General features: G+C 41.4%; 1 protein-coding gene across 2 annotated transcripts in view; it reads right to left on the reverse strand.

The window, feature by feature from the left end:
• Positions 1-26,308, reverse strand: part of ARHGAP10 (Rho GTPase activating protein 10) — a 318,466-nt gene that overhangs the window by 283,972 nt on the left and 8,186 nt on the right. The window lies entirely within an intron of this gene.

The following is a 26,308-nucleotide window of genomic DNA, read 5'->3' on the forward strand; positions in this document are numbered from 1 at the left end:
ACCCTGGGATCATGACCTGAGCCAAAGGCAGATACTTACTTAATAACTGAGCCACCCAGGCACCACTTAACTGTTTCTTAATATAAAGAAGAATATCCCTTCCACCAACCAAAAAAGAACACTAAAGTGAAATGCAGAAGACATTTATTCAGATACTTTGTGCTTAAAGTGTTCTTTTTGCCACTTAACCCCAGAATGCAGGACTTCTGTCAAAACCCTCTCCTAGTAGATTTCAAGAGTTCCACCTAACCCCCTGTATATTGCACTTGGAATTCTAATCAGTTCCGCCCACCCAATGACTCAAACTGAAATATTAAGATATGAACAGCTGCACTCATCTACCACACCAAGAATAGCTTTCAGGAAACCAAGCTCCAGTTGGAAAACGACACTTAGTACATGTTCTCAACTTGAGAGAACACTGGGGGGAAACTTCTCAATAGTTAATAATGAAAAGGCCCATAAAAGATTTGTAAGTAACACTTATACATAGTGTCTCCCAAAAGTTAACAAGTGAAATGATTTTGTGACCTATTATACCCTAGGATTTTGAACTCATGTGCATTTACTTGGAATTACCTGGATGATATAACCTGGCTAATGCCTTGTCATACATGATCCTTCAACAGAATATTCTCAGAGGAATTACCACGCATTCACCATGAGGCACAGGCCACATGGTACGGGTCTGAACACAAACAGTAAGTCATTCCAAGCCTGCGCCCGTTTTCCTTTCACATGACTTCCTCACTCGTCTATCGCAGTCTGCCTTAAACCTCTGGTCTGTGTGTGGAAATGCGGTTGTGGTGGGGAGAGGGTACTTATAAGTGAAGGAAGGGGAGGGACGATGGGGAAGAACAGGTCTAAATAACATAAACCATGACATCTGAACAGTGTCAAGTGGCTGAAACATGCTCTTGGCAGTTGGAAATGCCGTAAGAATCAAGGGAGAGAGGAAGTCAAAGCACATGGCTGTTCTCAGGAGAAGCCTGATATTCCTGCCAACGGGAAGGGAAAGGCCCACGGACTTTCAAACTCGAGATGATGTCCTGGTGGATGTGGAGCTGAAGAAGAGAGAACGTCCCGAAAGAGAGCATAGGAGCCTCGAAGCAAATCACTCAATTTGGCTGCATGAGTGGGGGGTAAAGAAGATGAGAAGCCTCTGGAAAGAGACCTCTAGATATTCACGGCACCACTCACCAGTGTTTACTTTTACACTTGGCTAGAACACAAAGAAAACAAGATTCCACCCCACCTCTAGCACAGAGTAGGTTAACAATGAGTATGCACTAAGCTCATAAGTATGCACTCAGGCCCGACCTTTGTGTATTTCATTTAATCCTCACGACAATACAATATTTGAGCATATATTATGTCCATTGCTCTTATGGGCTGATGAACTGTGTCCCTCAAAATTCATGTGTTTTAGTCTTACTTACCAATACTTCAGAATGTGATTATACATGGTTAGGATAAGGTCTTTTATTTATTTTTTAAACATTTATTTATTTATTTTTATTTATTTATTGACAGAGAGAGAGATCACAAGTAGGCAGAGAGACAGGTGGCAGGGTCAGGGGGAGCACGCTCCCTGCTGAGCAGAGAGCCCGATACAGGGCCCAATCCCAGGACCCTGAGATCATGACCTAAGCCAAAGGCAGAGGCTTAACCCACTGAACCACCCAGGCGCCCCAGAGATAGGGTCTTTTTAAAAAGTAATTCACTTAAAATGAGGTCCCTCAGGTGGGCCTCAATCCAATCTGACGAGTGTCCTTATTAGAGAAGATCAGGACAGAGAGACATGCACAAAGGAAGAGCACGTAAAGACACACGGAGAAGGCAGCCATCTCAGCCCAGAAACAAGGCATCAGGGAACACCGTGCAGATACTTAATCTCCAGCTTCTAGTCTCCGGACCTGTGAGAAAATAAATTCATGTTGTTTCAGCCACCCAATCTGTGACACTTCACTATGCCAACCCGAACAAATTACCATAACTGCTGTAACAGAAAAAGACACTGAGGCCCAGAGAGGATAACCTGAACCAAGGTCACATGGTTAGTTAGAATTTGAATCTAGGTCAAAACACATACTACTCTCTACAAGTTGAATACATAGCCTGGCACAAAATAAGTGCTCAATAAATACCAACCACTCTTTATTTACACCAAGTGACTATAACTGGAATGCGGGATCCCCACATAAAGCCATAATATACTGCAATAAGGTTAGTTCCTAAGTGCTGTGATAGACAAACGCTACTGTAGCAGTGATTCAGTGGCTTGGGGTTAAGTCCAGAACTGGGGTAAATGCCCCAATTACATGACTGATGAAGCAGCACAGGTGAGATGGATAATGACCTGGCCCACGGTGGTGATGGTAACGGCCTAGGGAGGAAGAGCTCACCTACAAATGCACACTACATCTCCGTGATCAAAGGGGACAGATTCATCACACTCTTTTGTCCCTGCTTTCCTTGGGCTCTTTTGTTATCAGGAATATGTGCATAAACAGTGGGAGGACTTTTCAATACCCCTCTTTTTAATTATTAGTCCAAAGCTCTATTACATATTCCATGGTTAGAGAAGGCAGCCGTCACTTCAGCCTCCTCTCTGAAACTCCACAACACATTTCATAATCCCAACCACTGGTTTTTAAACTGGGATACCAAAGAAAAACAGATTTCCTGATAGCATCCTGCAGTTTCTTATATGAAATGATCAGGAAATAGGGCATTCAACCAAGAGGGGGGAAAAAAATCACAAATAGATTCTCAATTTTCAAACTATTAGAAGACAGTAAGTATGTGACATTAAAGCTGTACTGAATGTCATCTTGGATGACTCAAGAGGATTTTGTGGATCCTCAGGGTAATCATTACAAGTATTAATCATCGCTGTAGAAAGAATCTCTTAATATATGGAAATTCTACGGTAGCAGAATGTTAGCTAATAGGGAATTTGAGATGTACATAAGCACTGTGACTCCTATTGATGCATAGTTTATTTTTAATGTCCATATTATGAATAAAACAATACAGAACAGAGACATATAAGAACCTAGATGCCTATAAAATTTATATTTCTTTTTTTATTTTATTTTATGTTTACATTTATTTTCTGATTAGGGGTTTACTTTTAAGTTTAAAATTATGGGCCAGGATAGGTAACTTTCATTTTTCTTTCCTTCCTCAAGAATGTTTACTGAGTAACTTCCCTGAAGACCAGAACTATCGTACTTTACATGAAACAGCCTCATCACTGAAACAGATTGGTGCTACCTGAAGAATATGGATATAGAGATCACCTCTGTGCTATTCATCCCTTCCCTCATTTTTAAGTAGTTAAGTATTTAAATCAAAACTTTCAAAAAGAGCAAAAGTGATATAAAACTCTTACAATTTCTAGAGTCTCTATCATTCCTTTATACTTAGTATTTGGCAAAAACAGGTTTTTGAAAAAAATGAAAATTTTTGGCAGAGAAGATTCTTAGAATGAACAATTTTATTATGAGGATATGCTGAAGTCTCTTCTGAGAAAACGAAGTAAAATTCACTAAATTTAAAGCATCGATGACTTTTTTCTTAATTAAGCAGACAGCTGTGATAGGAAGGAAGAACTGGCAAATAAGCCACTAACAAATCTTTACACTGACATTAACAGTGGATTCTTTAGGATTATTTGGCAATAGGTTTGCAGTATTTCCAGACACTCAAAAACAACTTCTATGTTCTTCTCCTCGGGAAGTGTTTCACAATATAATAAAGCAATATAAGCACTACCGTGCTCAGGTCCATGATTCATTCAGCTTGAGATTAGGCTAGCAACTGTAGGTGGCAATAATAGGGGGGTGGGGGGAAGGGCTGCACAGGAGCGAAAGCCCAGAGAAGAAAAAGTTGCCACCCAGAGGAAAATCACATTGGTGGGAAAGGAATTCCCACCAAAATTATGACCCTCTCAAGGGCAGGAGCCATAATCTAACTGTTCCCGAATATTTGGCAGCTAGGGTACCAGCCAATTAGAGATGTTTATTCAGGGTCGGATACGTGATCTAAATCAAATAAATATTTGAAAATCATCCCCCCAAAAACCAGTAAACTATTAAGAAGCAATAATCCATTAGAGTATGATTTTCATCCCTAAAGACTTAGGTAGTAATGCCCTAATATACATAATATCCTTCATCATTTCTATAACCAAAATCTTTCCTCCATCATACATAAATGCTCTAATTTATCTGTCCTGTTCTTTAAGAACCATTCCCTTGATCATTCAAATATGGTATTCCCTAATTCTCCACCCCATCAATTATTATTTTCAAATTTGCAATTTATACCAGGAAAAGGACTTCGGTTGAGCAAAAGGCATGGGTTAGTGGAAGAAAACTGTAAAAGTTTTCTGTTTTGTTTTCAACATGATTCTCAATAATCTTTTCATGAATTCTGTCTTTTTATAAGAGTAAATATGACCTTTTTTTTTTGTTTAAAGATTTTATTTATTAAGAGAGAGTGCACACAAGCAGGGGAAGAAGGAGAGAGGATCTCAAGCAGACTGCCCACTGAGCGTGGAGCCCAATGCAGGGCTCAATGTCATGACCCTGAGATCATGACCTGAGCCAAAATCAAGAGTCGGACACTTACCAACTGAGCCACCCAGGAGCCCAGCAAATATGGTCATTTAAAAAAAAATTTTTTTTTAATTTATTTATTTGACACAGAGAGAGAGATCACAAGTAGGCAGAGAGTCAGGCAGAGAGAGAGAGAAAGAAGCAGGCTCCCCACTGAGCAAAGAGCCTGATGCGGGGCTCAATCCCAGGACACTGAGATCATGACCTGAGCCCAAGGCAGCGGCTTAATCCACTGAGCCACTCAAGTGCCCCAAATATGGCCATTTTTAAAAGGTACTGTCTACGCAGTCATCTCAGAATGCCTTTCAAAATTCTAACTCTAGATCTTCAGGGAAACTAAGTTCTCACTCAGAGTGCCAACATAATTCTTTCCACATGGGTTTTCTGAGAGCAAAATCTGTAGCTCACACACATTAAGGCTTCACTTGTATTTCATGCAGCCAACTTTGACTACAGTAAGTGAAATTAATATTTCACAGTATTTATCTCTGAGAAGCTAAAGGGTGTTTTGAGAAAAGAAATCCTGGTTAAATAAACTTAAGAATTGGTGGGTTTAAGCAAAGTGAAACAGATTTCTTTATGGCCAGAATTCTTTTACTCTAATCACATGTGTAGTGTATCTCCAGGACAGGATAGAACACGTCAAGTGTTACAGGAGGACTCAGTCTTCTGAGACTGTTTTCATGGAGCTTCTATCAGAAATGGGATTCCCCAAAAACACACTGGGGATTGCTGGATTAAATCCTATCTTGTGTTTTACTTCAGGAGACCCAACAACAATAGACAACCCAATACTCTGCAGCCTGTCCGGAGGGCAGATGGATGTGGCACATTGAAATACACGTATATACATACACACTTGCCCCCATTCCAAAGTGCACTTAATGATAGCATCATGATATGGACATACTTTGACTGTGGCTTATGTAAACTTCATTCAAAAATATTTGCTAAACCGATGCTGAATTACACTTTGTGAAGTGCTGTGGCTAACAATTAAAAGAAGAGAAACTGTCATTAACACCCATATTTCTCCACTTCCCCAAAATGTACATGACATCAGGGTTATCCCTAGTCGATTCTAAGTGTTAACTTAGAGTCTGTGAATACCTACAGGGGTTATAATCTGACTTCACAGCATTTAAGTGCCCTAAATTAATAAGCAAGATTATATATATCTGTGCATTTTTGTGGAAAGACAGCTCTTGCTTGTACTCAATACTCAAAGGTTTCTGTGCCCTAAAATATATTTTTTAAAATACTCCCGATGAACAGTCTTCCAGCATTATTCTGGTAATATTTCCAACACAAAACAACTGCATTTGTCAAATCAAGATCACCAAAAACACTGCAAGTTGTCCTGATTAAAATATTTCCGGTAAGTCCTGACAATGTTATTAGACTCTGAGCACAAACAAAAGTGACACTTGCTATTTTTCTTCCTAGTCTGATGGGCTGGTGTCTAGTGAGTCTGCAGAATTTATATAAATGTGTTACCAACAAAGCATTCTAGAATGTTATTTAAAAATAACCTATAGGTCCTCAGGATATTGATCATATCAAAGCTGCTAACGGGTGCCTCAGTGGCCCAGATGGTTAAGCGTCTGCCTTCGGCTCAGGTCATAATCTCAGGGTCCTGGGATGAGGTCCCACATCAGGCTCCCTGCTCAGTGGGAAGTCTGTGTCTCTCTCCCCCTCTGCCTCCCCTCTGCTCATGCTCACTCTCTCCGTATCTCTGTTTCAAATGAATAAATAAAATTATTAAAATTTTTTTAAATAAAATATAAATATAAAAGCCTCCTAACAAACATTTGCTGGATTAATTTATTCCAGATTTAGAGGTTTTTTAGCTTCAGTGTCACTATTTTATTACTGCAGGGGCCCAATGGGAAAGGAGAGACCAGACTTCCCAAGTCACCTCTCATAAAACAACCACTTCAGATACAGTTAAGGACACCGATCTTCTCTGTGTTGTTTACTGACCTGGCTTGCTCAGGACTAGCTGAGGCCAAGCTCTCCAAACTCAAGTCTCTCCAAACGTAAAAATGCAAACATAAGCTCCATAAAGTGGTTCAGCCGTCCCTCTACTTTCCAACTCCCTGCCATTACTCCTTCACTAAAACCAACGCTGTCAACGTTCCGAATATACCTTCTATTCTGCCACCCTGTGTTCTTCTGAGTCCTACACATTACTCAGTCAGTTGCTCATGTCCCACTTCACATGAAATCTGTCCAACCCCAGTCAGTGCCCAGTGATATTATTATCCAGTAATCTATACCAACACAGTGTTTCTCAAAGGGCAGCCCAAGAAACTGCCTCATACTCCAGAGAGAATGTGAGTGGAGATCAGGAAAACACATTTTTATTTTTCTTATTTTTTAAAGATTTTATTTATTTATTTGTTTGTTTAGAATTTATTTATTTATTTGACAGAGAGAGATCACAAGTAGGCAGAGAGTCAGGCAGAGAGAGAAGGGGAAGCAGGCTCCCCGCTGAGCAGAGAGAGCCCGATACAGGACTCGATCCCAGGATCCTGGGATTATGACCTGAGCCAAAGGCAGTGGCTTAACCCACTGAGCCACCCAGGCGCCCCAAGATTTTATTTATTTGAAAGAAAGAGAGAGCATGAGCACGGATTGGGGAGAGTGGCAAAAGGAGAGGGAGAAGCAGGCTCCCCTCTGAGCAGAGAGCTTGATGTGGGGCTCAATCCCAGGACTATGGGATCATGACGTGAGCAGAAGGCAGACGTTTAACCAACTGAGCCACCAAGGCACCCCAGGAAACTGCATTTTTAAAGAGCATCCTAGGTGAGTCTGACTCTCACTAAGGTTCAATAATCCCTCCCTATGTAAGATTTAATTCACATCTATACCCATCTATACCAGTTACTCTCAATCCTGGCTGCACATAAGAATCACCCGAGGAGCTCTCAAAACTACCAAAGCCCAGGCTTCATCCCAAAGCAAGCAGAATAAAATCACTCAATCATTTTATAAGGCACCAGCATTTTTCAAAATAGTTTCCCATTTGATTCTAGTGCATAATGAGAACAGAGAAAAACTGTTGTGTAATATGTATCTTGCAGTGAATTTTATACATACTTATTATGGGTCTTTTGCTTTTATATTGTATCATTAGTTGGTTTACTCATTCTTATTTTCTTTCTGTTGGTGTCCTGTCACAGTTTATGTCCTACCTCAATTGTTAAAATCTGTTATCATTCATAATTCCCAGCAAATAGGGCAGAGAGTGTGTGAGTAGCAACAACCAATCTTGAATTAGTAACAATCTGCCCTTCTCCAGTCCACGTGGCCATGAAAAAATAAATCATTTCTTTGTTTGGCTATCTCACCAAACCGATCAACACTCATCTTCCTTTTCCTACAGCCCACCAGACCAATCATTCTGTATCTGCCTCAACTAGTCCTGATGAAGTACATCAGTGCCATGGGAAATGATGTACACATATATCAAACCACACTGTGCCCATTAAATATCTTACAATTTTTTCAATTATATCTCAGTAAGCTGGAAAAAAATAGCAACTGTAATCAGTAGGAGATAGTAACAAATTAACTGTTATCATATTTACATTTCCAAGGGAGTAAGTTTCTGAAGCTGGAGAATCTGCGGTTTCTGATCTAGGCGTGAGCATGAAAAGAGTCAAGAGAAAGAACAGAACACACTGCTGCTGCTCAGAACAGTAAAGCAAACGGTCCCTCATTCAATTCAATTCATTTAACTTTTTCTTTTTTTTCCTTTCTTGGTCCTAGCAAAGCCTTCTTAATATCACCCTGAAGGCTGATTAGCACCCATCAGAACAAAAGCTTAGGAAGAGTCCAGTACTGTGCAAGGTTAACTAGCCCACATACTACAAATGGCCAGATCTTCCAATTCAGACTGTTGGCTCCTACTAGGTTGCAGAATCTCATGCAATTATATTTTATAGTGGATAAATGTAAAGGCCTGATGTAATGGCTACATCCCCGATGAAGGCCTTCCTTCCACTCAGGAAAGACTTCTGCTGCTCTGGAGAGGAGGAGGAGCAAATCCAAACCCCAAGTTTTTTTTTTTGTTTTGTTTTTGTTTTATTTATTTATTTATTTATTTATTTATTTTTAAATTTTTGTTTATTTGACAGACAGAGATCACAAGTAGAGAGGCAGGCAGAGAGAGAGGGGGGAAGCAGGCTCCCTGCTGAGCAGAGAGCCCGATGCGGGACTCGATCCCAGGACCCTGAGATCATGACCCGAGCTGAAGGCAGCGGCTTAACCCACTGAGCCACCCAGGCACCCCAAAACCCCAAGTTTTTAATCAGAGAGGAACCACTATGTATTGCAACAAACTCATGTGGTTTGAATTGAATGCTGTTGCCACACCCATTCAGAAAGTACCAAAGCAGCCACCTACAAATACAAAACACACATGAGACACACTTGGGGCAGAGGCTTTAACCCACTGAGCCACCCAGATGCCCCTAAATCGTACACTTTAAATGAGGGACTTATATGGTGTATAAATTGGATCTCAATAAAAAAAGTGGTTAAAAAATATCAAGCACAAAGTATTAGCCAAAGGCTTTAGCATATGTAACTGCACATCATTTTTTTTTTTTTTTACAGATTTTTTAAATGTTTTTTATTTGAAAGAGGGAGCATGAGCACAAGCAGAGGGAGAAGCAGAATCCCTATTGAGCAAGGAACCCAGTGAGAGACTCGATCCCATGACCCTGGGATCATGACCTGAGCAAAAGGCAGATGCTTAACCAACTGAGCCACCCAGGTGCCCCTGCACTACATTCTTTATAAAGTGAGATAGAAAACAGCTCCTCCCCATATAGAAATGATTATAAAATGCAAAGCAAGCTACGGCACGTGTACTAGTTACACACATAACTAAATAATTGTGCCTTCCCCTCAATCAGCCCACCCTTCCTCTTCCAGGGCCCAGTGAGATGGCAGTCTTGGACAAACCTGTTCTGTATCACAGGTTACAGCTGGCTGGACAGGGGCAAGCACCAGATCCAAGAGCAGACAACCGACAGGTGGGTTAGTGACCTCCCAAGAGCTGAGCCAGACAACCTCTCCCCAAACAAGGACAATGGTAATTAGCTGGGCCAACTAGATTCTCTTAGGAAGCTGACTTAAGAATACGGAAATTACCCAGATGCATAGTAGAGGAAGGTGAGGCTGCTGGCACACTTAGAGAAGCAGCCCACAAGCAAGCCAAAATTGGAAGGACGCAGAAACTACGAACCAACAAAAGCTGTGGATGCTACACAGTTGGAAGTGGGTAAAGATGATGGCCACAGAGCAGCCTAGACTGCGAAGACCAGCTGGGTCACACAGCCTTTAGCACAACCTGGATGGCTCTGTGCTCCCAGTGGACTTTCTGGTTCTGGTCTCTAATGTTCTCCTAATGCACCAAGCCAGAAACATGAGCTTTGATTTAGCTTTTTCAGCAAATCTTAGAAGCCCTGGAATCCTGCTAACTTTCCTTTGGCATCACTCATTTCCCTCTGGCAGGTTCTTTCCCTCTAGTTGCTCTGCCACCAACCTGGACCACAGCCCCTGTCCTCCAAGTGAGCAGGACAGCCCTCCACAGGTTTCTCTGGTCCCAGGCTCTCCCTGCTCTACACAAAGGAGTACCTGATTATTTTCCCTTTAAACAGCGTATTTCCCTATTTCCTACTCCCAAACCCCAACAACTCCCCAGTTCTGTTTCAGGGCAGAACTTATTTCCATACTCATCCTTCCAATAGGTCTTAATATTTTCCACTAAATCCCAAACAGTCTTGGGTATTCAAGCTGTTTCCCCTTCCCAGAAATTTCTGTCCTTTGCATCAGCCCATGCTCTGCTAACTCTACCTTCTATATGGAAGCTTTTTTTTTTTTTTTTTTTTTAACCATACTGCATATACATGAAGGCCCCTCTTCTTAAAATCTGGTGAGAAAACACAGCACTTAATTCCACAGAAACCTTTGTCTCATGTTTTTCACTTCCACATCTGGACTGCAAATTCTAATATGACAATGCATGATATTTTTGCAGCCCTCTCTCTCTCCTTCACCAACACCAATTAACAACAGAGTTCACATTAACAGTGCTCAGTGAAGCCCTGTTGATTAGCTAAGGTTAAGTAGAGAAACACTACTAAGATCCTAAACTGTTCTTGGCAGGTCCAGAAATTGTCTCATTCAACAGTCATTCCAATCTTCTCTTCCCTTGCCCTCCTCTACGATGAAGGCTGGTCCAGAAACAACCCTTTCCTAGACCTCCGGCAGTGAGGGGAGGCCACCCGAAAACTGAGGCCAATGGGGTATAAGCAAAAGCCAATGGATGATTCCTGGAAAAGCCTGTGATACAGACTTTTCCTCCTTACTACTACTTCCTCCTCCTGTTGCCCTAGGAAGAGGGTGTAATGGCTGGGCCACACTGCAACCAGAGGCAAAGGCCAAGAATGTGTAGAACCCTCAGCCTTCCCAATCAGCCAACAACAACCTACTACTGAATTATTAGGAGAGAGAAAAAAAAAATCACCAACTAGGTCAAGGTCTGTCTACTGTTACATGCAACCAGCTGTGACTGATGCATTGCTCCTCAAGACAGAGCCTCCTCTGTGGCTGTTCGGTGTGTGTTTTGTCTTTGGTTTATTTGTGTACATCTCTACTTTCTTTAGTGATAGTCTAGCCTCTAAAAGAGACAAACGGGGGTGCCTGGGTGGCTCAGTGGGTTAAAGCCTCTGCCTTCGGCTCAGGTCATGATCTCAGGGTCCTGGGATCAGGTCCCGCATTGGGCTCTCTGCTTAGCTGGGAGCCTGCTTCCCCCGCCCCTCTGCCTGCCTCTCTGCCTACTTGTGATCTCTCATCTGTCAAATAAGTAAATAAAATCTTAAATAAGTAAATAAATGAGACAAACAGAAAAGTATCACCAGCACTATATGAGGGCAAGAGAAGGACAAGAGGGCAGCATCTATTTGCTATGTTTATAAGACCAAAAGCAAAGCTACTCCCTAAAATATCATATCAGTAGCTTGCCAAAGAAACGGCCAAGGATGATAATATTTTCAAAAAGAGCCATCTCTTTCTTTTTTATAACATAGCACTGATATTCCTACAGCTAGGGTCTCTTCTTGTTTACAGTTAAATGGGATGGAATGCCTTACAATTTTCTAGGAAAAATTAGATAAGAAGTGATGCTGTGAACACAGAATGTCCAGACTAAGTTTCACAAGAACTGGTTATGTAAGGAAACATTTTAACAAGGAAAAATATGACAGTCTGTTCTTCTTAAAATAACAAGTACTTCTAATATCACAGTTTTGGTTTTGCTTAACCCATTAATATATTTGCTTGTATTTTATCATTACTGTTTGGGAATTTTTTTTTTAAAGTTTCTCTTTTAATCACGGGTGTTCATCAAGACAATTGTACTCCTGAAGCCCCATCATCCAGTTCATCCATCCCCCCTATGCACCTCTCCTCTGGTAACCATCAGTTTGTCCTCTGTAATTAAGAGTCTGTTTCTTGATTTGTCACTTTCTTTTCCCTTTGCTTGTTTCATTTCTTAAATTCCACATGAGTTAAGTCATATGTTATCTGTCTTTCTGACTTATTTCACTTAGCATTACACTCTCTAGCTCCACCCATGTTGTTGCAGACGGCAAGATTTCGTTCTTGCTGAAGGCAGATTAATATTCCATTGCATCTACATATACACCACATCTTTTTTTTATACATTCATCTATCAATGGATACTTGGGCTGCTTCCATAATTTGGCTATTGTAGGCAATGCGGCTATAAACATCGGGATATATATATCCCTTTGAACGAGTGTTTTTGTATTCTTTGGGTAAATACCAAAAGGTGTGACTCCTGGGCGGTAGGCCAGTTCTATTTTAAACTTTTTGAGGAAACTCCATACTGTTTTCCAGTTGGCTACACTAGTTTGCATTCCCACAAACAGTGCAAGAGGTTTCCTTTTTCTCCACGACCTTGCAACACTTGTTGTTTCCTGTGTTTTTTATTCTAGCATTCTAACAGGTGTGAGGTGTTAGCTCATTGTGGTTTTGATTTGCACTTCCCTGATGATCAATAATGTTGAGCATCTTTTCATGTGTCTGTCAGCCATCCAGAAGTCTTCTTTGGAGAAATGTCTTCCACTTCTTCTCCACATTTTTAAATTGGATTATTTGTTTTTGGGGGTGTTGATTTTTATAAGTTCTTTATATATTTTGGATACTAACCTTTTATCAGATAGGTCATTTCCAAATGTCTTCTTCCAGTCGGTAGGTTGCCTTTTAGTTTTGTGGATGGTTTCCTTCACTGTGCAGAATTTTTTTATTTTGATATAATTCCAATAGTTTATTTTTGCTTTTATTTACCCTGCATCAGGGGACATATCCAGGAAAATACGTTGCTATAGCTAACATGCTATAAAAATTCTTCTAGAATTTTTATGGTTTCAGGTCTCACATTTAGGTCCTTAATCCATTTTTATTTTACTTTTGCTTATGTGAAAGAACTTGGTCCAGTTTCATTCTTTTGCATGTTGTTGTCTGGTTTTCCCACCACCAATTGTTGAAGAGAGACTGTTTTTTCCCATTGGATATACTTTTGAAAAAATATATATATTTATTTATTCATTTAAGAGAAGGCATGAGCAGGGAGAGGAGCACAGGGGAAAGGAGCATATGCTGAGCACAAAGTCCAATTCAGGGCTCAATCTCACAACCCTGAGATCATGACCTGAACTGAGATCAAAAGTTGAACGCTTAGCCAAGTGAGTCACCCAGGCATCCCTCCCATTGGATATTCCTTCCTGCTTTGTCAAAGACTAATTGACCACAGAATTGTGGGACTGCATGGGAATTTTGTAAAGCTATCATTTTGAAAGGATTTTAATATTTCTCCAGGAACCCTGTTTTTTTTTTAATTTTTTATTTTTTATAAACATATTATTTTTATCCCCAGGGGTACAGGTCTGTGAATCGCCAGGTTTACACACTTCACAGCACTCACCATAGCACATACCTTCCCCAATGTCCATAACCCCACCCCCCTTCTCCCAACCCCCCTCCCCCAGCAACCCTCAGTTTGTTTTGTGAGATTAAGAGTCACTTATGGTTTGTCTCCCTCCCAATCCCATCTTGTTTCATTGATTCTTCTCCTACCCCCTTAACTCCCTCATGGTGCATCTCCACTTCCTCATATCAGAGAGATCATATGATAGTTGTCTTTCTCTGCTTGACTTATTTTGCTAAGCATGATACCCTCTAGTTCCAACCACATCGTCGCAAATGTCAAGATTTCATTTCTTTTGATGGCTGCATAGTATCCCATTGTGTATATATACCACATCTTCTTTATCCATTCATCTGTGGATGGACATCTAGGTTCTTTCCATAGTTTGGCTATTGTGGACATTGCTGCTATAAACATTCGGGTGCACGTGCTCCTTCGGATCACTACATTTGTATTTTATGGTAAATACCCAGTAGTGCAATTGCTGGGTCATAGGGTAGATCTATTTTCAACATTTTGAGGAAGCTCCATGCTGTTTTCCAGAGTGGTTGCACCAGCTTGCGTTCCCACCAAAAAAAAAAAAAAAAAAAAAAAAAAAGAAAGAAGTGACAACAGAAAGTCAACCAAAAGAAATACCCTTCTGACAATAACCATGCTGAGCTTTCTCTGCATCCAGAGGCAGTTTGGACGCTCGGAAGAATGGGCACGCTAGCCCAACTGTGCCCTAACTCCCCCTAGGTCTAACTTCACACTCCAAACATTTATCAACTGTAAACCAAAACTGCTTTTTCTTTTTTTTAGGATTTTATTTACTTACTTGACAGAGATCACAAGTAGGCAGAGAGGCAGGTAGAGAGAGAGGGGGAAGCAGGCTCCCTGCTGAACAGAGAGCCCGATGTGGGACTCGATCCCAGGACCCTGAGATCATGACCTGAGTGGAAGAAAGAGGCTTAACCCATGGAACCACCCAGGTGCCCCCAAAACAGCTTCCTAACCAGAAATACAGCAGCTTTTACCTCCTGAGCATTAGGATTTTCCTGTTTTCATAAGATACAAAGTACTCAGTGGGAATTTGCAGAAGAGCTGGGATCATAAATCGATCAAAGTTACACAAGAAACTTCTGCCTCACATCAGCGGCTCCGGAGCAGGACAGGAACTAAAGGGCCTGGATTCTCACATTATTATCTGTGTCTTCACTGGTGTCACCTAACCTCTCCAGAATTCAAGGACTTCCAACATCACAGGAGTCAGAAAGGCATTTACTCAAGCAAGTATTAATCCAAGACCTAAGAACCAGGTGTGGTGCTAGGCATTAGGAGAGGACCGCAAGGAGACAGAACCTTCAAAGGATCTAGAGTTTACTGGAATCTCGAATGTGAGCAGGGTGAGAGGCAAAGCTTTCAGAAATGTTCAGTCTTTATTAAGACCAACAGTAGAAGACAAATGGAAACCCCCATCACAAACAATGTCACATCATCTTTATTCAATCCACTAATTTCTCTACTTTAATTTTTAAATGAAGCATCAGGAAGAAGGGCTTTCACACGTGTAAATTAAATTGCTAAGTCTCAAAATTTGCTCACTCTCATCCACATCTAAATTTTCCACATATATGAATATGACATGAGCATCATGAAAATAGTCTCAAAAGCAGAAAAAAATCACCCTTTAAATATGACTTCCAAATTTACTTGTCCATAAATACTGCAAATAAATTTTTTAAATTACTACCATGGGGCGCCTGGGTAGCTCAGTGGGTTGAGGCCTCTGCCTTCGGCTGGGGTCGTGGTCCCAGGATCCTGGGATCGAGCCCCCACCTCGGGCTCTCTGCTCAGCGGGGAGCCTACTTCCCTTCCTCTCTCTCTGCCTGCCTCTCTGCCTACTTGTGATCTCTGTCTGTCAAATAAATAAATAAAATCTTTTAAAAAAAATAAAATTACTACCATGTAGGGCTCCTGGGTGGCTCCGTGGTTCAAGCCCCACATTGGGCTCTCTGCTCAGCAGGGAGCCTGCTTCCCCCACCTTTCTCTCTGCCTGCCTCTCTGCCTACTTGCGATCACTCACTCTCTCTGTCAAATAAATAAATAAAAAGCCTTTAAAAAAAAATTACTACCATGTAAATTCAACACTATAAATGAACTTCAAGAAACCAACAGAGAAGACAAAGCAGATAGCTAAAGGGGCCACCTGGAAGGGTTTGGCATTCCTTCCAGTTCTGTGGCACATGGTTAGAAGACCAGACTTTAATTCTAGCTTTTTATATGGAAACTGAAATTCGTTATACTCAAGATTTATTAAAAAGCCCCAAAATAGTTTTAAACTAACTACAATGTCTTCTTAATACTGTCTATGACTCTACACAAAATTCTTAAACTTCTGGGTAGCAAGTTCTTTCTGGATGAACTAGAAAAAAATCTACTTCAGTGTAAATGCATTCAAAATACATCACCAAAAAGAATGAAACTGCACCCAGAAAGAAAAGAAACGGTCATTGCTTGTGAAGGAAATAAGATGCCAATACAATTTGGGGCATTAAATAGCAATAAAAGTAAGCAAAGGTTCAAATTGGCATAAAGCATCCTTTTCACAAAACAAAGTATTTCTTTCTCTTTAAGGGAAGAACTCCTACAGGCCTATCATGATAAGCCAGGGAAGCTGAAAATGGCAACAGTATCAGGCTGTCAGAACATATCAAACCCACACACCCTTAGGATCATTAACCATAACATTACTTTTAAAATTCTGCTTTGGTTAAAAGGCCAACAACATTAAGGTTTTTCACTTCTTCTAATACAAGCAGAACTGTATGGCCACTATTCCAGAACATCTGAAAATGACCTCCTTTCCCATGACTTTTAATAACTTGAAGTTTCTATCACCTTCACAGAAATTTTTTAAATTTCCTGAAGTGTGCTTTGCAGACATAACCGCACCACCCTGTGTCTTTACACAAGATAACACTGTAAATAAGTCTTGTGAAATACTATGTCAATGGCAATAACGCATGTTGTGAAAACTACAGGCTTCAGAGACAGTGTGTAAGTGGCAGGGGCCACACAGCTTTCTGAGTAAGTGCTGTTGGGCAAGTAACTCAACCTATCTAAACCCAGGCTCCTAAGTTGCAAAATGGTATTCGCACTAAGAATGAGCGCACCAAATGAGACTAAGAGAAGTAAATGTTAATTCATGTGAGAGGCTTACATACTTATAAGTGCTAAAAATGAACAATAAATAAAAACATACTATCTGCTACTACCAGAACCACCAGTATTATCCTTACTCTTAGTAAGCTGCTATGTTTTAGGACATCTCAGTTATTTTTTTTTTTTTAAGATTTTATTTATTTATTTGACAGAGAGAGATCACAAGTAGGCAGAGAGGCAGGCAGAGAGAGAGAGAGGAGGAAGCAGACTCCCTGCCGAGCAGAGAGCCCGATGCGGGACTCGATCCCAGGACCCCGAGATCATGACCTGAGCCAAAGGCAGCGGCCCAACCCACCGAGCCACCCAGGCGCCCTGGACATCACAGTTATTATTTTCTGACAGCTCAACTGATAATTATGAAGCAAATTAAAGCAAAATCTAGTATCTCCAACTTAAAACAAAAGTAACCTACTCACTGCTGTTTTAAGTTGAAGATATCTTACGTGCAACTTCATTTAAACAAATCTAACAAATAAAAATGGATACTCACATATACATCCCAAAAATAGGCTGGGAGAGGACTATTCCTTTTAAAGGAATTATCACTGATTCCTCTTAAATAATAAACACAGTTTGGTGACATCTGAATTATGATTAGATTATATACACACACATAATGGAACCCACAGAGCTGATTATATATTAATTCCATTCCAACTTTCCTTCCTAATGTAAATTCTGAGTTTGGGTACACATTCAATAAACACATCACAGTCTGGCACGCCTCACTCTAAGGTGCCCTCCATCACCTTCCACAGGTCAAATCCTCACCGGTGCACTAGCTTCCATCAGGGAACCCACTCTCTCCCTGTTCCTTTCTATTTTGTTCTCACAGCATACATTAAACTGAGGAAGTACATTACTCAAAACCACACTCAGCTTTAAAGCTTTTGAAATGAAAACTTCAAAGTCCCAAAACTTAAAGGTCTTTACAAAGTTGCCTCTTTGTTCTCTGGACAAAGAAGCACTTTTTAAACCCGTTTGTTCCATGATTGTCAAGATAAATCAGTACTGCAGACACCCATAGACAGGGCCAAAAGGCAGTGCACCGCCTTAAAGCCAACAAAAACTGTTAACTGTGGTTAAGTGATACATCCGGTTTCTGGATGTATGACTGCTCATCAACAATTTTGCATTGCCATATAAGCCCTTTAGACAGTAACAATTAAGACACAGCAGTCAATTCTCAAAGATTCCAGAGTTTACATCATAAATGTGCAATTTAACCATCACAATTCCCCTAAACTAGCAATGAAAATAGTCCAAGTAGGTCACTTACCTACTTTCAAATCTTTATTTTTTTTTAAGATTTTATTTATTTGACAGAGATCACAAGTAGGCAGAGAGGCAGGCAGGAGGTGGGGGGGGACAGGCTCCCCACTGAGCAGAGAGCCCAATGTGGGGCTCGATCCCAGAACCCTGGGATCATGACCTGAGCCCAAGGCAGAGGCTTTAACCCACTGAGCACCCAGGCACACCTAAATATTTGCTTTAAAAACTATCCAGCATGCACAATAAAATGGAGACAAGGGAAATATTCCAGGGACTATCAGACAATTCAGAAGAAAATAAACTTATTGGGACAAGTTTTCCAGGGGCTTACAGGATTATCTCAATTGATTTCAAACTTAAACTTAAGGTTGGAATACATACAAAAAGAAAGAAAAAACACCTGCTCTCATTTCTGTTCAAGAAAAGTTTTCTTTCCTTAAAAGGAAAAAAGAATGTAAAATTGCTCAATCTACTGTGTGAGATGAATTATACTCACAACATCAGTTCTTCTTAGCAATACTTTATTTCTCCAAAACGGAAGCACTATACCATGCAAGAAATTTCAATTAAGCCAGAAAATCACTATTTAATTTTTGAAATATTTTCCTGGGCTATCACAAATTAAAATGTTATAAATATTAGCTATGTTAGTCTAAGCTTTTTTCACAGTGATCAAAAAAAAAGTGTCACAGTCACTCCGTATTTTAGAGGTAAATTACAGGAGGGCACAGACACTAACTGCCTCACTGTATCAACCACCTTAACCTTGTATCCAGGCAAGTCGCACTTGATTTCTATTCTCTCATCTCTCCTGCCCTTTTCAATTTTGGTTTAAAGGAATCAACCAAGCAATGGGAAAAACAGAAGGCAACCTTACTCTTTTTTTTTTTTTCTTATCATATATTTCCTTTTTTTTTTTTTTTTTTAAGATTTTATTTACTTATTTGAGAAAGAGAGCTTGTACAAGCAGGGGGAACAGCAGCAGGCAGAAGAGGGAAAAACGGGCTCCCCACTGAGCAGGGAACCCAATGCTGGGCTCAATCCCAGGACTCTGAGATGGCAACTTCAACCAAAGGCAGGCACTTACTGACTAAGCTAACCAGGTGCCCAAAACTTATTATTTTTTTTTTTTAATTTACTTGAGAGAGAAAAAGAAAGCAGGGGGAGGGGCAGAGGGAGAGGGAAAGAATCCCAACTCTGTTGAGCACAGAGCCCAAAGCAGGGCTCGATCCTATGACCCTGAGATCATGACCTGAGCAGAAACCAAGAGGCAGATGCCTAACCATCTGAGCCACCCAGGTACCCAAGGGCAAACTTATTCTGACTATCTTCTCACGGCCCTCTTTTGCCCCATGAAACCCCTAGGCCCAGATCAAAATAAGTCTAGAAGTCACTTTCTTTTTTTTGACAGAGCAATCACAAGTAGGCAGAGAGGCAGGCAGAGAGAGAGGAAGAAGCAGGCTCCCCGCTGAGCAGAGAGCCTGATGCGGGCTGGATCCCAGGACCCTGGGATCATGACCTGAGCCGAAGGCAAAGGCTTTAACCCACTGAGCCACACAGGTGTCCCCTAAAAGTCACCTTCAAAAATGTAAGTTCTCTTACATATTAGCTGTCTGCTCCTTTTCCAGCATTCTACAAATCCCTTTGCTATGAGCCTTAGCATTCTGGTAAAGCAATTACTTGCTGCCTGCTTCTTCACCCCAGTGGGGGCACAGAACTCAGCTGGCCCAAGTATACCATCTGTCCTCAGTAGCGGGTCCAGGCTGGGCAAGTGACCCAGGACTGAAAGGGCCTTTAGGGAAGGCAACCACAGGTCCAGGTTTTCCCTGGGACAATCCCAGTTTATCCCTGTTGCTCTGGCATCATTTTATTCTCAAAAGTGTTTTGTTAGACTATATGGTCAGTTTTTCAGCCACAGCACAATTAACTTAGAGCTGGGCCATTCTTCGATCCTGCGGGCTGTCCAGCGCATTGTGGGACACTCACCAGCACTCCGTCACTGGCCTCTACTTCCAGATGCTAGTAGCACCTCCTAATCAGGACAACCAAACATGTATCCAGGGGTGTCAAATTCATCCATTTGAGAACAAGTCCTCTAAGGAAAAGGAGTCACTGTTCTCTAAAATTCGCAGAGCAGTAAGAAAGATAGCCTTAAGCTATTACCACCATGCAAAGAGTGCCCATTTGAGGGTCAAGCCAACGGAGGGAAATGCCCGAGATATGAAGAGTGACCTGATGACACTGTTGGAACCCCTGGACTCAGGTGTACCCAAAGCAAGCCCCACTCCTCAGACTTCACTTATGTGAGCCCAGAAATCTCTTTTTTGCTTCAAGGATTTTAATTGGATTTCTCTCACTTGCAACTGAAAGAAATGAAAGAGGATATACAGCCTGTTTTATGTCAAAAATGTATGCTGTCAAGAAAGAAAAAGGGCTCCGGGGCTCCTGGCTGGCTCCGTGGGTTAAAGCCTCTGCTTTCAGCTCAGATAATGGTCCCAGGGTTCTGGGATCAAGCCCTGCATTGGGTTATCTGCTCAACAGGGAGCCTGCTTCCCTTTCTCTGTCTGCCTACCTGTGATCCCTGTCTGTCAAATAAATAAATAAAATCTTTTTTAAAAATTTTTTTAAATAAAGAAAGAAATAAAAAGGGCTCATGGGGTGCCTGGTTGGTTCAGTCAGTTAAGTATCTGACTTCAGCTCAGGTCATGATCTCAGGGTCCTAGGAATGAGCCCTGTATTGGGCACCCTGCTCAGCAAGGAGTCTGTTTCTCCCTCCCCCTCCCCCTCCCTCTCACCCTCTGCCCCTTCCCCACTCGTGTTCAAGCTCTCTCTGATAAATGTTTGAAAAGAAGAAGAAGAAGAAGAGGAAGAAGAAGAAGAAGAAGAAGAAAAGAAAAAGAATTCAGATTAATTCTGAACCCTATCCTACACTTTCCACAAAAAGAGACCGTGAACTCTAGTTCCAGGGACACAAGCAATGAACTTCTCTACTAAGGTCCTAGAGTCCCTCCCTTTGAAGAGCCTGAGAGCTTCCATACCTCATCTCCAGGGGCAGAGTGTGTCTACACTCAGTGCAACCAGGCCTAAAGAAAGAGGGGTGCCATCTGCACACCACTGCATCTGAAAAGTCTATTTCTTCCAGAATCATTCCTAAACTTGTTAGAACCTAAGCAGATAGCTAGAAAAGAGGACAAAAAGATCTTTTTAGATTGCTGATAATTACATTTTAAACTCTTACAGGTTCTATTCCTCCTCCTTTCTTGGACAAAAAGGCAAAAATCTGAAATCCTAGAGTCTCTTCCTAGACGATGCCAGACGCATTGTCTTCTCTGTAGGCATTTAAAGAGAACCAGCATGATTCCACAGAGATAAAACGGAAAAATCAGCAGTGTCACTCCGTGAAAAAAAAAGGTGTTTTTATTTAATATGTGAAACACACACACACACACACACACACACACACACACAGAGTTTAAAGACTGAATAAAGTATTCAACTTTAAGTGCCATCAAAATAAAAAGTCTGGAATTGAGGCATTTGTTAATGTCAATGATGTTTATCCAGATGTCTTATCCCTACCTTTTCTCCCCATACACCTACCATTACCTTGTCTCAGTTTAATGTCTAGATTCCACCCACCCACCCCCATTTCAAATAGACTATGAAATGAAAGTCTTATAAGTCATGTATTACTTATTAACCAGAAAAAGAATGTGGTGGAGGAGAAATTAAACCACAATTAACTACCAGAAACTATCTTGTCCTCCACCTCACAGAGAAAATAAATCTACTGGTAATAATTTCTTCTAAGTCTTCAACAAATCAATAAATTTATGTGAGCCTGCATCCATCTTTTCCACGCCTTCCGGTATTGAAGTAGATGAAGGGTGTGGTCCTGCCTTCACCTGGGCTCTGAATCCCATTTTCCATAGGCAGAAGTACGTTGTAGTCTGGAATACTCCCTGAATCTTCAGTCTCTCCTCTCTGCTGGATATCACCCTCCGCATGTTCAAATCTCACTCATTAACCAAGAGTTTGGGAGAGCTATCCATACTACGGGCTCCTTATTTCCCTTACACCCTTCCTCTCAACCCTCTATGTCAGAGTCTCACCTCTGCTGTGACATAAACTAATCTCCCAGTTACTACCAATGTCACTGTCCTTTTTTGTTTCCCCAGGATAACATACAGGGTCATATTAGTTTCAGGTGTACAATATAGTGATTCAACACTTCCACACATTACTCAGTGTTCTTCAGGACAAATGTATTCTTAATCTCTGTCACCTATGTCCCCCATCCTCCTACCCACCTCCCCTCTGGTAACCATCAGTCTGCTCTCAATGGCTGAGAGTCTTTTTGTTTGACCAATGACACTGCCTTAATGCAATGGTCACCTGTACTGCTGGTACTGGTTCTCCTTGTAAAATGACCTTTTCGCCTCCCTCCTACCTTCTGCGTGACATGTGCAACCCTCGCCAGATTTTCCATCTCCTCCCTTCCCCTACCCCATATTGCTACTGCTCTCAAATCTCCTTCTCAAGCTCTTCTTCTACCCACCCTTTAAAAGTTGTATTCCTGGGGTGCCTGGCGGGGCTTAGTTGGTTAAGCGTCGGCCTTCCGCTCAGGTCCTGGAATTCTGGATCTAGCCCCACGTCCAGCTCTCTGCTTAGCAAGGGAGTCTTCTCCCTCTCCCTCTTCCCCACCACCACCCAACTCCCGCTTGTGATCTCTCTCCTTTGCTCTTTCTCTCTCTCTCTCTCTCTCTCTCTCTCTCTCTCATTTACTCTCTCAAATCAATAAAATATTTTAAAAAATTAAATTTAAAAAAAAAGAGTCATATTCCCCAGGATTTGCCCAGCCTCCCTGCCTTCTCACTTTACGTTCCTTCTCCGGGCAGATTTGCTACTGTTACACGGTGTCCTTTCCTATCTATACACTGTGTCTCCAGAATCTTTACCTTCAGCTTTAGGCCCTGTTCCTGAAATACATACTTATAAAAGAAGCAAACTACTGAATGTGTCTACTGGATAGATGAGAAGCATCTCAGTCTCAACATAACCAATCCAAAAATGTCTCCTCTCTCCCACAAAACCTGTTCCTCTAGCTGGACTACCTCAGTGAATAGCACCCAACTGCCCAGGGCAGGAACAGAGGAATCACCCTGGGTGCCTCCTTCGTCAACCCCCGCACCCAATCACCCACCACAGCCTGCAGCCTCTGTATTCTCCTCCTCGAGAGTCTGCCTCTTTTGCTACCAAAGTCTCTGCCCTAGAGGAGCAACCTCCCATCCTCCAGGTCGTCTTTCCTCAAATTCACTCTCACAACCACTGCCTGTCGGACAAACTTCTCAAACGCAATTCTGATATTGCCAATCCCCTACTGGAAATGTTTCCATCACTTCCTCCTGTGCTTCAAATGAAGTGTGAAGACCTCCTTAACATCTTCAGCAGGCCCTTCCCAACCCTGCACCTGTCCACTCTGCAGCCCCATTGTTCTCACTGTGCTCCTGCCCCACTCCCAGCCCACCGGGGGTGCTGCTCCACCAACCATGTAGCACACGATCTCTCTGGCCTCCAGTCCTCGTGCATGCATTTGACTATGCTTAAAGAACCCTTCTTCCCTCTCCTCAGCATGGAAAGCTCCTAGCCTCCCTGAGGCCTCAGCTTAGAAGTTGCTACTCTCTTGAAGTCTTGACTCCCTAAATAGTCCTAACTAGGGACATAGCATCCCAATCTTACTCAACAGAGTGACAAGACTTAATTAATCTTGCATCTTCCCCACCAGAACTCTGACTTCTGAACAGATACACAAGGTCTTTATTCACTGCTAAACCTCTAGCAACTTGCCCACAATAGTGGGGTTTAATGACTTCGGATGATACTTTGTCCCCTCTGTCATAAATGAGGTTATTATAGTGATGACGGTGAATAGATTTTTAATTTTTTTTTCCTATGCTTAGGAAATTTAATTTTTTTTTCCTATGCTCAGGGGTCATTATGAATCAGTTTTCTAAGTGCTTTGGAAATAATTAACTAATCTAATTCTAGCAACTTTTAGGGAGATAAAACACTACCCACATTCCACAGAAGAGAAAATCAAGGCATAAAGGAGTTAAACAAGTTGCCCAAGATCATGTAGTAAATCTGACATCAAAGACCATGCTCTTCAATATTTTTGCTATGCTGCCTTTGACCTGCATTTCACAAAAGAAAAACAAAACTATCTGTCACAGTGACAGAAGTCCTATCTGCCAGATTCTCCAATAAAAGTAATGACATGTCAACAACACTCCACTCCCTTGTACTTCTTTGGCTTGTCCCCAGAACTTTCAAGCAAAGAGCTTAGTAATCCACTGTATTTCAACATGCTATTACAGCTGGTTTCTTCTATTTCATAAACATGGGGCCTATATTCAGCCCTATACTTCAAAATACTGTTAGCCTGAAAGAGAAAGGAAAATGTATTCATAGACTATTTCTACCATCTCTACCGGTAAAGCCACAACTATCTCCAAGTACAAAACAAAGGAAGTCAGAATGGTGCTCTTTTGATGACAGCTCCTACAGGGACCAGACACAGTTCTGAGATCCTTTACTATGGAATACTAGGATTAAATAATGCCACCCCATCAGATAGAGTTCCTACTATCTCCACTTTACTAATAACGAAACAGAAACTGAGATGGGATGCCTGGTTAAGTGTCTGCCTTTGACTCAGGTCATGATCCCAGGGCCCTGGGATCAAGCCCCACATCAGGCTCCCTGCTCAGTGGGGAGTCTGCTTCTCCTTCTGCCACTCTCCCCCTGCTTGTGCTCTCTTACTCTCTCTCTCTCTCTCTCTCTGATGAATAAATAAGATCTTTAAAGGGGGGGGGGGGGAGTGAGGCACTGAGGGTTTAAGTAATTTAATTTGCCCAAAGTCTCATTCGTCCAAAGTCTACCAGTCAACACTACTAAGAAGTAGGGGAGCCAACTTTACAGTTAGAGATAAACATATTCATCTTTTTAGAGAGTATTAAACATCCTGTATTCAGACCTGAAGTGACCTTACTCTGGCTAAATGGATTTCCTCCAGCCACACACCTCACCATGACTCGCTCGCTCCCAGACAGTGGCAGAACACACACCTTGATACCCAAGGGCAGACAGTGCCAATGGGTGAACAAGCCAACAAGGAAGGAAAAATCACACTCACCACTGAAATATCAAGTGGCACAGGATTAACATCTTCCTCAGGAAACACAGGGAGGAAATTCTAGTTCAACCAGGGAGGCAGGTCTCCAGCAGGAGGAACAGGGGTGTGATACTGGTAGAGCTTAGGACTTAGAGATGCCTGCCCTTAGAATGTAAAGTGTCATGGGTTTTTCAGCATGTGTGTGTTTGTTTAAAAAAAAGGGATGTCGAGTCTTCCTCATCACAAAAGTATCCCCTTGGCAAGTCTACAAATTATGTTCCTATATTATGATAATCAAATAAAGCAGGCTGTGGTTCCCGTTGCTTTGAGGGCTATCGCAAAATACCAACCAATCCCTGCCTAAAAATCACGTTCCTCTGACCTAACTAGACTGACAGTTACCAGAGGTCTTACTGCACACTGTGTTTACGAATATAAATCTTTTTTTTCCTCCAGATACCAATATCCGGTCTGATTTCAAGGAAGTAAAATGGCCTTAAATTTTGTGATTCAGACCAGTGACTGAAACTTAAAATGGTTTGCTCCGATTATCCAGACTAAGCTGACAATTTATCAAAAAGAAATTTTACCCAAGGACTTCAAAATTCATGGGCACATTATTTGCAGATTATTGTCAAAGCCAGAGTTTTAAAATTTATAAAATTAATTACAATAAGGCTTTCATGCTGCATAAATTCTCTAATAAGTTGCCTGGCAATCAAAAAATGCACGAATATATGACACATCATAGAACATCTTATACTTTTATATAACATCTACAAAACATCAATTAACAAAGTTTTCTGAAACACAGTTTGGAGGAAAAAGAGGTTGAACTAAATGAAATAGAGCTACGCATGTATCCACACGGGTAAATCTCACAAATATGAAATTGAGGGGAAAAAAGAAGTTGCACATATAGTATCAGAACCATTATATAAGGTCTAAAAACGTGCTATTATCTAAGAATTCGTACATATATATTAAAATGTCTAGAAAAAATAAACA

The sequence above is a fragment of the Mustela lutreola genome, chromosome 1 (assembly GCF_030435805.1).
Source record: "Mustela lutreola isolate mMusLut2 chromosome 1, mMusLut2.pri, whole genome shotgun sequence".
Taxonomy (NCBI): domain Eukaryota; kingdom Metazoa; phylum Chordata; class Mammalia; order Carnivora; family Mustelidae; genus Mustela; species Mustela lutreola.